This window comes from Otolemur garnettii, unplaced genomic scaffold (assembly GCF_000181295.1).
Source record: "Otolemur garnettii isolate 467f Iridium unplaced genomic scaffold, OtoGar3 scaffold00132, whole genome shotgun sequence".
In the NCBI taxonomy this organism is placed as follows: Eukaryota; Metazoa; Chordata; class Mammalia; order Primates; family Galagidae; genus Otolemur; species Otolemur garnettii.
In genome coordinates this window covers 2,046,336-2,055,623 of record NW_003852527.1, presented here as the reverse complement: position 1 = coordinate 2,055,623, position 9,288 = coordinate 2,046,336, and positions in this window count along the sequence as shown.

Sequence of the window (9,288 nt, the reverse complement as noted above, 5' to 3'; positions counted from 1 at the left end):
ATGACCTCGCGTGTCTGTGGCCCTGCCGCTGGGGCTCTCCATGAACACTGATGTGAGAGGGAAGGAGCCCATCTCCAAATGCTCCAGGTCCTAGTCCCAATCCCAGAACCACAGCAAAGCTCCTCCTCTGCAGACCCACCCCTCGGGGGAGGACGCACCTCAGAGACTGCCAGCGAGGCCCAGTGGCAATGGAGAAAGCCATGGGCGCCAACACGACACTGCCACCAACTGAGCCTCTCTGGTATCTGTTTTTTGATACTAAAGTTACTGTTGTAGTAATTAAATAAGCTAATGTGTGTAAAAAACCTTCACGAGTGAAAGAAGGCAAACCCCTATGCCCCCTGTAGAGTGAGTACATTATTGTATAATTCCACTTATAGAAAACTTAATAAAATGCAAATGAATCTACAGCTACAAGAAGCAGATCAGTGGTTGCCTGGGGATGGGGGGAGGGGAAGGGTGAGAGGGAGAGATTACAAAGGGGTGAGAGCAGCCCTGTCTCGCTGTGGTGATGGTGTCAGGTTGTATACATATTGCAAAACCTATCAAATTGTAGTCTTTAAATATGCAGTTTTGTACTGCTGGTGGGATTGCAAACTAATACAACCGATATGGAAAGAAGTATGGAGAATTCTCAAAGAGCTAAAAGTCAACCTTCCATTTGATCCTGCAATCTCATTACTAGTTATCAACCCAGAAAAAAATAAATCATCTTACCAATCAGGACATTTGCACCAGAATGTCCAGTTCAGCTCAACTCACAATTGCCAACAGGTGGAAGCAACCTAAGTGCCCATCAACCCATGAATGGATTAATAAACTGTGGAATATGTATACCACGGAGTTCTATTCAGCCACAAGAAAAGATACTTTACATCTTTAGTGTTTACCTGGATGGAACTGAAACATATTCTTCTTAGTAAAGTGTCTCAAGAATAGGAAAAAACTTATCCAATATACTTGGTTACTAATATGAAAACAATATATAAACAGCTACACAACCACATGAAAGAGAAACACAAGTATGGTCTAGCAAGGGGGAGGGGAAGGGAGAGAGGGGAGAGAGAAGGCGATGTGGCCATTGGCAGGATCTCACCTTGGGCATAGTGAGGGTGTTCAGCACAGCCCCTGGGGTGAAGGGCTCAACTACAACATGAAATTTGCCTTAGAATTGAAAACAATGTAACCTAAATATTCGTACCCTCATATTAATCTGAAATTTTTTAAAAGTGCAGTTTACCAAATACCATTTATATCCTAATAAAGCAATTTAAAAATAAATAAGCTTCAAATATCAAAAAGTATTATAATAATACTATAATAATAATAATATTATTATCATTTCTTTTGTATTTTTTTTAAGAGATGGAGTTTCACTCTGTAACCCAGGCTGAAGCACAGGGGGGCAATCCTAGCTCACTGTAGCCTCAAACTCCTGGGGTACCAGAGCTCAGCAATTATTATCATTGCTATGGTTATTTTTAAACTCTAAGAAAAGTATGGGAGCTAGTGACTATCCTGGCCTTAAGGATTGTCATTTTATCCCTAGAATCAAGTGCATTTCTTTAAAAAAAGTTTCAAAGTTGCATAACCCTCAAGGAATGTTATCACCTCAGAGGTGCCAAAGACTTCAGTTTGTTACCTAGGGCCACCCTCTATCGAATTCACCCTCTCCCACCCCTACATCCAAGTCCTATTGTGCTGTCTCCTACACAATGTCCATGTCTCTCCGCATTCCTCTACCTGTCCTCACCTAGTTGGGTCACTACTACATCATGCATGGGCCACTGTGACAGCCTCCTGCTGGACATTCCAGGCTTGCTGGCCTCTCATCCACTATCTACACTTCAGCTAGAGGGATCTTTTCAAATGCAAATACTATTAATAACATGTCACTCTGCCACTTAAAACCTTAATTGGTTCCCCAAAGCTCTTTCAAAAGAAGACCCAAAATCCCTACTGTGACCTACAAGACCCACATGACCTGGCCCCTGCCCATCTGTCTGGCCACTCTTGTTTTCTCTATTCCAGCCAATCTATGCCACACTCTTTCTTTCCTCCTGGCCTTCCCCTATTTCCCACAAGCTATTCTCTCTGCCTGGAATATTCTCTACCCTCCTCAAGCCAAATATCCTTTGGATTTCAGCAGAAACATCACTTTCTCAAAAAAGCTTAATTACTCCCCAGACAAGATCTGGCCCACCCTATTTTCTGTATCCAAAGCATCATATTTTCCTCTTGTTAATGAATTACGCAATATCCACCTTCTTTCCTTAAAGAAGAAGATAAGCATTATGTCTATTTCATTCACTTCTGTATCTTCATCACCAAACATAGTGTCTTACCTATAGTCAGTGCTCACTAAATTGGTGCTGAATGAATTAATGACTGCAGAACTTTCTGCTACAGTTACGTACTGTTCTGTTATGGACCACGTACAACCCTTCAAAAGCCTTAAAATTTTACCATATTGGTCCAAATTTATATGAAATTGTAGAAGTCATCATTGACTAAGCTGGGATCACCTTATGATAAGCCTTGAAAACAAATTGAAGAACTTATTCAGTGGCAATTATAATTAGAACACAAAAGCATATATTGTATCTCTTGGATTGCCAGAGGTTGAAAATGCAGACACTGCTTCATGCTGATAAAAGCACAGGGCAGCAAGCCCTCTCAGTCATTATCAGGGGGAAATAAATTTACATAGCCTTCTGGTGAGTCACTTGACATTCTATGCTTATATTTAAGATGCACATAACCTTTTGATATATAGGTTCCAATAGCAGGAATTTATCCTTTAAATATCAGTGTACAAAATACAAAATGCATCACCAAATTGTTTGTAATAGCAGACAGCTAAAAACAAATCAGATATCCATCAAAGGGGGGTTGGTTAAACAAAATACAGCACATCCATCAATTAAGTCCTAGTGCACTTTTTAAAAGAATAAAATAAGTTTATATATACTATAATAATAAGGAAAATATCCAATACATTATCAAACACAAAAGTAGTAAGTCCAATAGTAGATAAAATTTTGTAACATAAACATTGGCTATGACTCATAGAAAAAAAAACACACACCAAATTAGAGGATCATAGGGGGTGTTTCTCTCTTACATTTTACCTTTTTTTTTTTTTTCAGTTTTTGGCTGGGGCTGGGTTTGAACCCACCACCTCCAGTGTACTCCTTTGAGCCACAGGCACCACCCCTCTCTCTTACATTTTAAGTATAGGTATTGTTTTAATTTTTATACCAATGTATATTAGTTTTAGAATCAGAAAAGTCTATAAAGTTTTTTTTAAAGAAATGTACAGGCTATGTTATTTACTTTCTTTTTTTTTTCTCTCACTGTTCTTGACCAGTGCCAGGTTTGAACCCACCACCTCCAGTATATGGGGCCGGTGCCCTACTCCTTTGAGCCACAGGCACTGCCCCACCTTCTTTATTTTATTGTTGAAGAAACTGGAGCCTAGAGAATCACACAAGGAATAATTTCTGTCTTTCAGAGTGTTGACTTTTCTGTCTATCCTCCAACTTTTTTTCCCCCTTTGGGTTGCTTGCCTTCCCTATCTGGGAGATAGAGATCTATTCTCATTTAATCAACCTAGAAGGTGGCCTGAACATTAGGACTTTTATTTTTAATTTTTTACTGTTTGGGGTTCATTGAGGGCAGAAAGAATGAGATTTCACTGTTTGCCTTTTCTAGGCCAAGTCCCTCTTATAGTTGTGTCCTACCCACAGGAGGTGTCCCATACACCAGAACCCACCATCCCCATCTCTGCTGTTTCCCCTCTCTGCTCCCTCATTCCCCTGCTCCCCACCTTGAATTGATTTTAGTTTTTGTCTTAGGTGGGTACGTATTAGATTGTCTACTGGCTTCATATTAGAATTAAGTACATTGAGTTCTTGCTTCTCCATTCTTGTGATACTTTACACTAAGAATGTGTTTCAACTCTATCCAGGTTAATATAAAAGATGTAAAGTCTCCATCTGTTTTAATGGCTGAATCGTATTTCATGGTATATATACACCACAACTGGATAGAAGATTTAAATCTAAGACACAAAACTATAAAAATCTTAAAAGAAAATGTGGGAAAAACTCTTGATAATGTTGGACTGGGGAAAGATTTTATGGCATTAGGATTTTTAAAGCTCTTTAGGTGATTCTGAGATTTGGCACCTAAGTTTAAAAATCACTGCTCCAGCTCGGCACCCATAGCTCAGCGAGTAGGGTGTCGGCCACATACACTGAGGCTGGCCAGTTCAAACCCAGCCCGGACCTGCTAAACAACATGACAACTACAACAAAAAATAGCCAGGCATTGTGGCAGGCAACTGTAGTCCCAGCTACTTGGGAGGCTGAGATAAGAGGTTTAAGCCCAAGAGTTTGAGGTTGCTGTGAGCTGTGACAGCACATCACTCTACCAAGGGCAACATATTGAGACTCTGTCTCAAAAAAGAAAAAATAAATCACTGCTCCATATAGTATGTACTTAATAAGTAGGACTTACAATAATTATAAATTTTGGTGAGAGTTCAGATGATTGTGATCATGCTTAACATATAATGTGCTGCAATACTATTCTATAATAAATAATATATACCATGCTGTAATAAAGAGTGAAGAAAACTATGTAACTTAGGTGGTAGGCCTTTGCTAAACACTTGTCTTTTAAAGAAAAAGCAGCAGAGAATGAACCAATCAGAAATGGACACATGAATCTAGCTGAATTTGAATATATACGCCCCAGGAAACAGGGCTTGGTTCAAGGATGGATATGTAATACCAACACTGTCAATCTGAATCATCTTCAGGAATTTGCATGGATGCAGGGGGAAAGGATTTCATGCCTTTTAACCTAGATTGCTATTTACAAGGAATCTCTAAGTTTAAAGCTACCTACAGTTACATCTTTTGACACAAAATGGGAAAATTTCACCTGAAAAGGAAGCCAAAGAGGAAAAAGAAGATCTGAGGAGGGAGGTAATGTCCTGCTGACATCAGCAGAGCCACTGGACCCATCTGGGCCTATGGCTTGGTCCATCCTGTTGGAATTCTGTTTTTCCTGACTAGCTTGAGGGGGGAAAACAGAAAACAGAAAACAGCAGCTAAGGCTGACTCCCACTTCTGCCACCTGCTGCTCAGATGGTCATTCCATCACACTGGTGCTCCATCCCAAGGCTTACAGTGGCAGTTGGTATTCCAGTGCCACCTCGTTGGCACAAATGCATGCTTATATAAACTTTCTGGGAGGAGACTTTACAATATGCATCATAAGCCTTCAAAGCATCTGCACTTTTCTATGACAAGGAGAGAATATGTTGATGAATGATCTTCTGATCATTGTATTTCTCATTGTCAAGGAATACATTTCCTTCCTGATTTTAATGTTCATACTCTTTGAACCACTCTCTTTACTCAGGAAATAAACCCTAAGGAAATTTTTTAAATTATAAACAAAGATCCCATAATCCCAGGTATCTACTCAGAATAAATACCATAAGGACATTTGCACTAGAATGTTTATTGCAGCTCAATTCACAATCACCTAGATGTAGAATGAACCCAAGTGCCCATCAACCCAGGAATGGATTAACAAAGTGCGGTATATGTATATCATGGAGTAATATTCAGCCATAAAAAGATGGAGACTTGGCTTGGCACCTGTGGCTTAAGCAGCTGGGGGGCCAACCACATACACCAGAGCTAGAGGGTTCAAATCCAGCCTGGGCCCGCCAAACAACAATGACAACTACAACTGAAAATAACTGAGCATTGTGGTGGGTGCCTATAGTTCCAGCTACTTGGGAGGCTGAGGCAAGAGAATCACCTAAGCACAAGAGTTTGAGGTTGCTGTGAGCTGTGATGGCACAGCACTCTACCAAGGGCAACATAGTGAGACTCTGTCTCAAAAAAAAAAAAAAGAGAGATGGAGACTTTACATCTTTTGTAATAACTTGAATAGCAATAAAATTCTCCTTAGTAAAGCATCACAAGAATGGAAAAGCAAGTATCTGAAGTACTCAATACTAGTACGAAACCAGTAAAGGAACACATACCCACCCACACAAGAGAAAAACCCAATTAAACTCAAGGGGGGGAGGGAAGGGGGGAGGGGGAGGAGCAGAGGGAGATTGGTCAGCTCTCACCTCACAGGCACGTGAGGGTACACGGCACCCCTCCTGGGGGTGGGGGGCACTTGGGCTTTACCTAACAAATGCAAACTATGTGACCTAATTGTCTATACCCTCATATTAATCTGCAATAAATAAAGAAAATTACAGAGGTTTATGAATAAATATGTATTTAATAGAAAAATGTGAGTGTCCAAAACTATGATGGTGGTGAAATAAATTGTGATGTATCCATAGAATGGAATGGGAAATAGTAATTTTAAAAAGCTGTTGCATATTTATGGTTTTTGATGACAGGAAAAATACTTATAAAGTGAAAAGGTAGAGTTTATTTCACCTATTCCATGTTATTACATCTAATGTATCTGAGAAACATTCCACTAAAACCATCTCTAATTTGGGAAGCAAACTGACACAAGATAGCCAAGAGTTAGATTTGGGGCCGAGAACTACCTTGGCAAACCATTATTATTATTTAGTTGAAATAATATCAGTACATACCATGCCCATCGCCGAGCACATCTGCAGTCATATCAAATATTCCTCACATCTGAGCTACCACAGTGCCTGCTTACACAAAATCTTCCTACAAGTAGCCCCAGAATGATGCCCTTGGGGCAAACAAGTGAGCGAGATGACAGGAATGTATGAAGAACTACGTGAAGCTCCCTGCAGGCAATTTTGGTTCTTCCAGACCAGCTACCCGAAGTCAGGAGCCCCAGAGCCCCCACATAACTAACTAGGGATATTTTCCCTTTAAAATGAATATGCAGTGTGTCCTCTGGGACTCACTCATAACAAAAGGGGAACATTCCTGTCCTGCCTCTTGCCTTCCGCACTAGTAACTAAAAAAACAACTCTTCACCTTACCATGCTTCTTTGCCAAGGGCTACGTTTCTCTGGGAAATATTGCCTTTAATTCTGTTCTTGATAAATAGGTTAAAAGACTTAATTAGCAGGATAAACATTCAGGAAACATTGTTTATTTGGTTTGCTATAAAAATATCAAAAAAAACCTATATTTAAAAGCAGTGTGGTACTCTGAGAAAAAGCTGGGTTTTAGCATAACAGACCATTGTTCAGATCCCAGCTAAGCATGTTTTGAGATGGGAAACCTGCCCCTGCCTGATTTCTTCCTAAAAAGATGCTGAAATAACACTTTGCCCGGCACCGTGTGGGGGCTGAGTAAATTGCTGATGAACGAACGACCTTAAAATGATTAACAGATCACCCTTCAGCATCTATCAGTGCTTCTGAAACTTATGGTGCCTATGGAAACATCTTGATAAATACAGAGTCTGATTCAAAAGATTGGAAAAGAGTTCGCAAGTTCCAACTAACTCCCAGGTGATACCAACACTGCTGGTACACAGACCAAGCTCTGAGTAGTGAGGCATTATATGATTGGTGCTCAAACTTGACTACACCTTAGAATCATCTAAGGAACTTTACAATATAGTGATGACTGAGTCCCACTCCCAGAGATTCACATTTTATCAGTCTGGGGGTGTAATATCGGCGCTGAGACATTTTGAATTTCCATAGATGATCCTGAGGTGCAACACCCAAGTTTGAAAATCACTCTTTCACATAGTATGTATTTTTGAGACAGAGTCTCACTATGTTGCCCTCAGTAGAGTGCTGGGGCATCACAGCTCACAGCAACCTCAAACTCTTGAGTTTAAGCGATTCTCTTGTCTCAGCCTCCCAAGTAGCTGGCACTACAGGCGCCTGTGGCAACCCCTGGCTATTTTCTTGTTGCAGTTGTCATTGTTGTTTAGCTGGCCTGGGCCAGGCTCAAACTGGCCAGCCTTAGTGCATGTGGCTGGTGCCCTAACCATTGTGCTATGGGTGCTGAGTCACATAGTATGTATTTAATAAGCAGGACTTACTATAATTCTGAGGGTCCAGATGATTGCAATAATGCTTAACAGGTAACATACTGTAATACTATTCTATAATGAATAATATATACCAAGCTGTAATAAAAAGCAGAGAGAACCACATAACTCAGCAATTTTTTTAAAGCAGAAGAGAATGAAAGAATTAGAATTTATACAGGATTTAGAGTTTTCTGAACTTTATATGTAACTGCTTTAAGTAAATGTGCGTGCAATGCTTTAAAGACAAGCTGCCGGCTCAGCGCCTATAGCTCAACCAGCTAAGGCGCCAGCCACGTACACCTAAAGTGGCGGGTTCAAATCCCCAGCCTGGACCCGCCAAACAACAATGATGGCTGCAACCAAAAAATAGCCTGGCGTTGTGGTGGGCGTCTGTGGTCCCAGCTACTTAGGAGGCAGAGGCAGGAGACTCGCTTAAGCCCAGGAGTTGGAGGTTGCTGTGAGTTTTGATGCCACGGCACTCTACCCAGGGGGACAGCTTGAGGTTCTGTCTCAAAAATAAATAAATAAATAAAGACAAGCTGCCTTTTAAGGGTGTCCCCTAGTAGATGTTCTAATTCATGGTACACATAGGGAGATTTCTGTCCTATCTTATTAACTAAAATGTTTGGGGTTCTTTTAACTGTGCGTTCTTGTTTTCAACAGAAAGTGGGAGCACAAGACACATGATACAATAGGGACAACATGGAGACGGTACTTTCAAACATAATCATCAAATGTGAAGGAACACGCAGTTGGGAAGAAACAGGGTAAGATGATACAGCGGGAAGAGAGGGGAGCAGGTGACGCAATGGGATGTGACGCTGACATGCCAGATCAAAGACTCTGACGGGACAGGGACATTTCACTCGGGAATCCAGTGAATTGTTATAAAGTTAGGAGAGAGAAGGAGGACTGGAGAGATAATAAGACTGGCTTTCAGCCACCACATCTAAGGACTTTGCCCAGAGGAACTAACTATTCAAGTGCTCATTCAGAGAACTCCGTGTGAAAGCTTAAATGAAAAGTGTCCGGGATTCCAATGGGATCTGCTTGTCTTTCAGTGTCTCTGCCCTAATCCAGGGACCTCTGATCTTCTGTAGAATTTCACCCAAAGTCCAGCAATCTCGGCTGGGCCCCTGTGGCTCAACCGGCTAAGGCGCCAGCCACGTACACCTGAGGTGGCAGGTTCGAATCCCCAGCCTGGACCCGCCAAACAACAATGACGGCTGCAACCAAAAAAAAAAATAGCCGGGCGTTGTG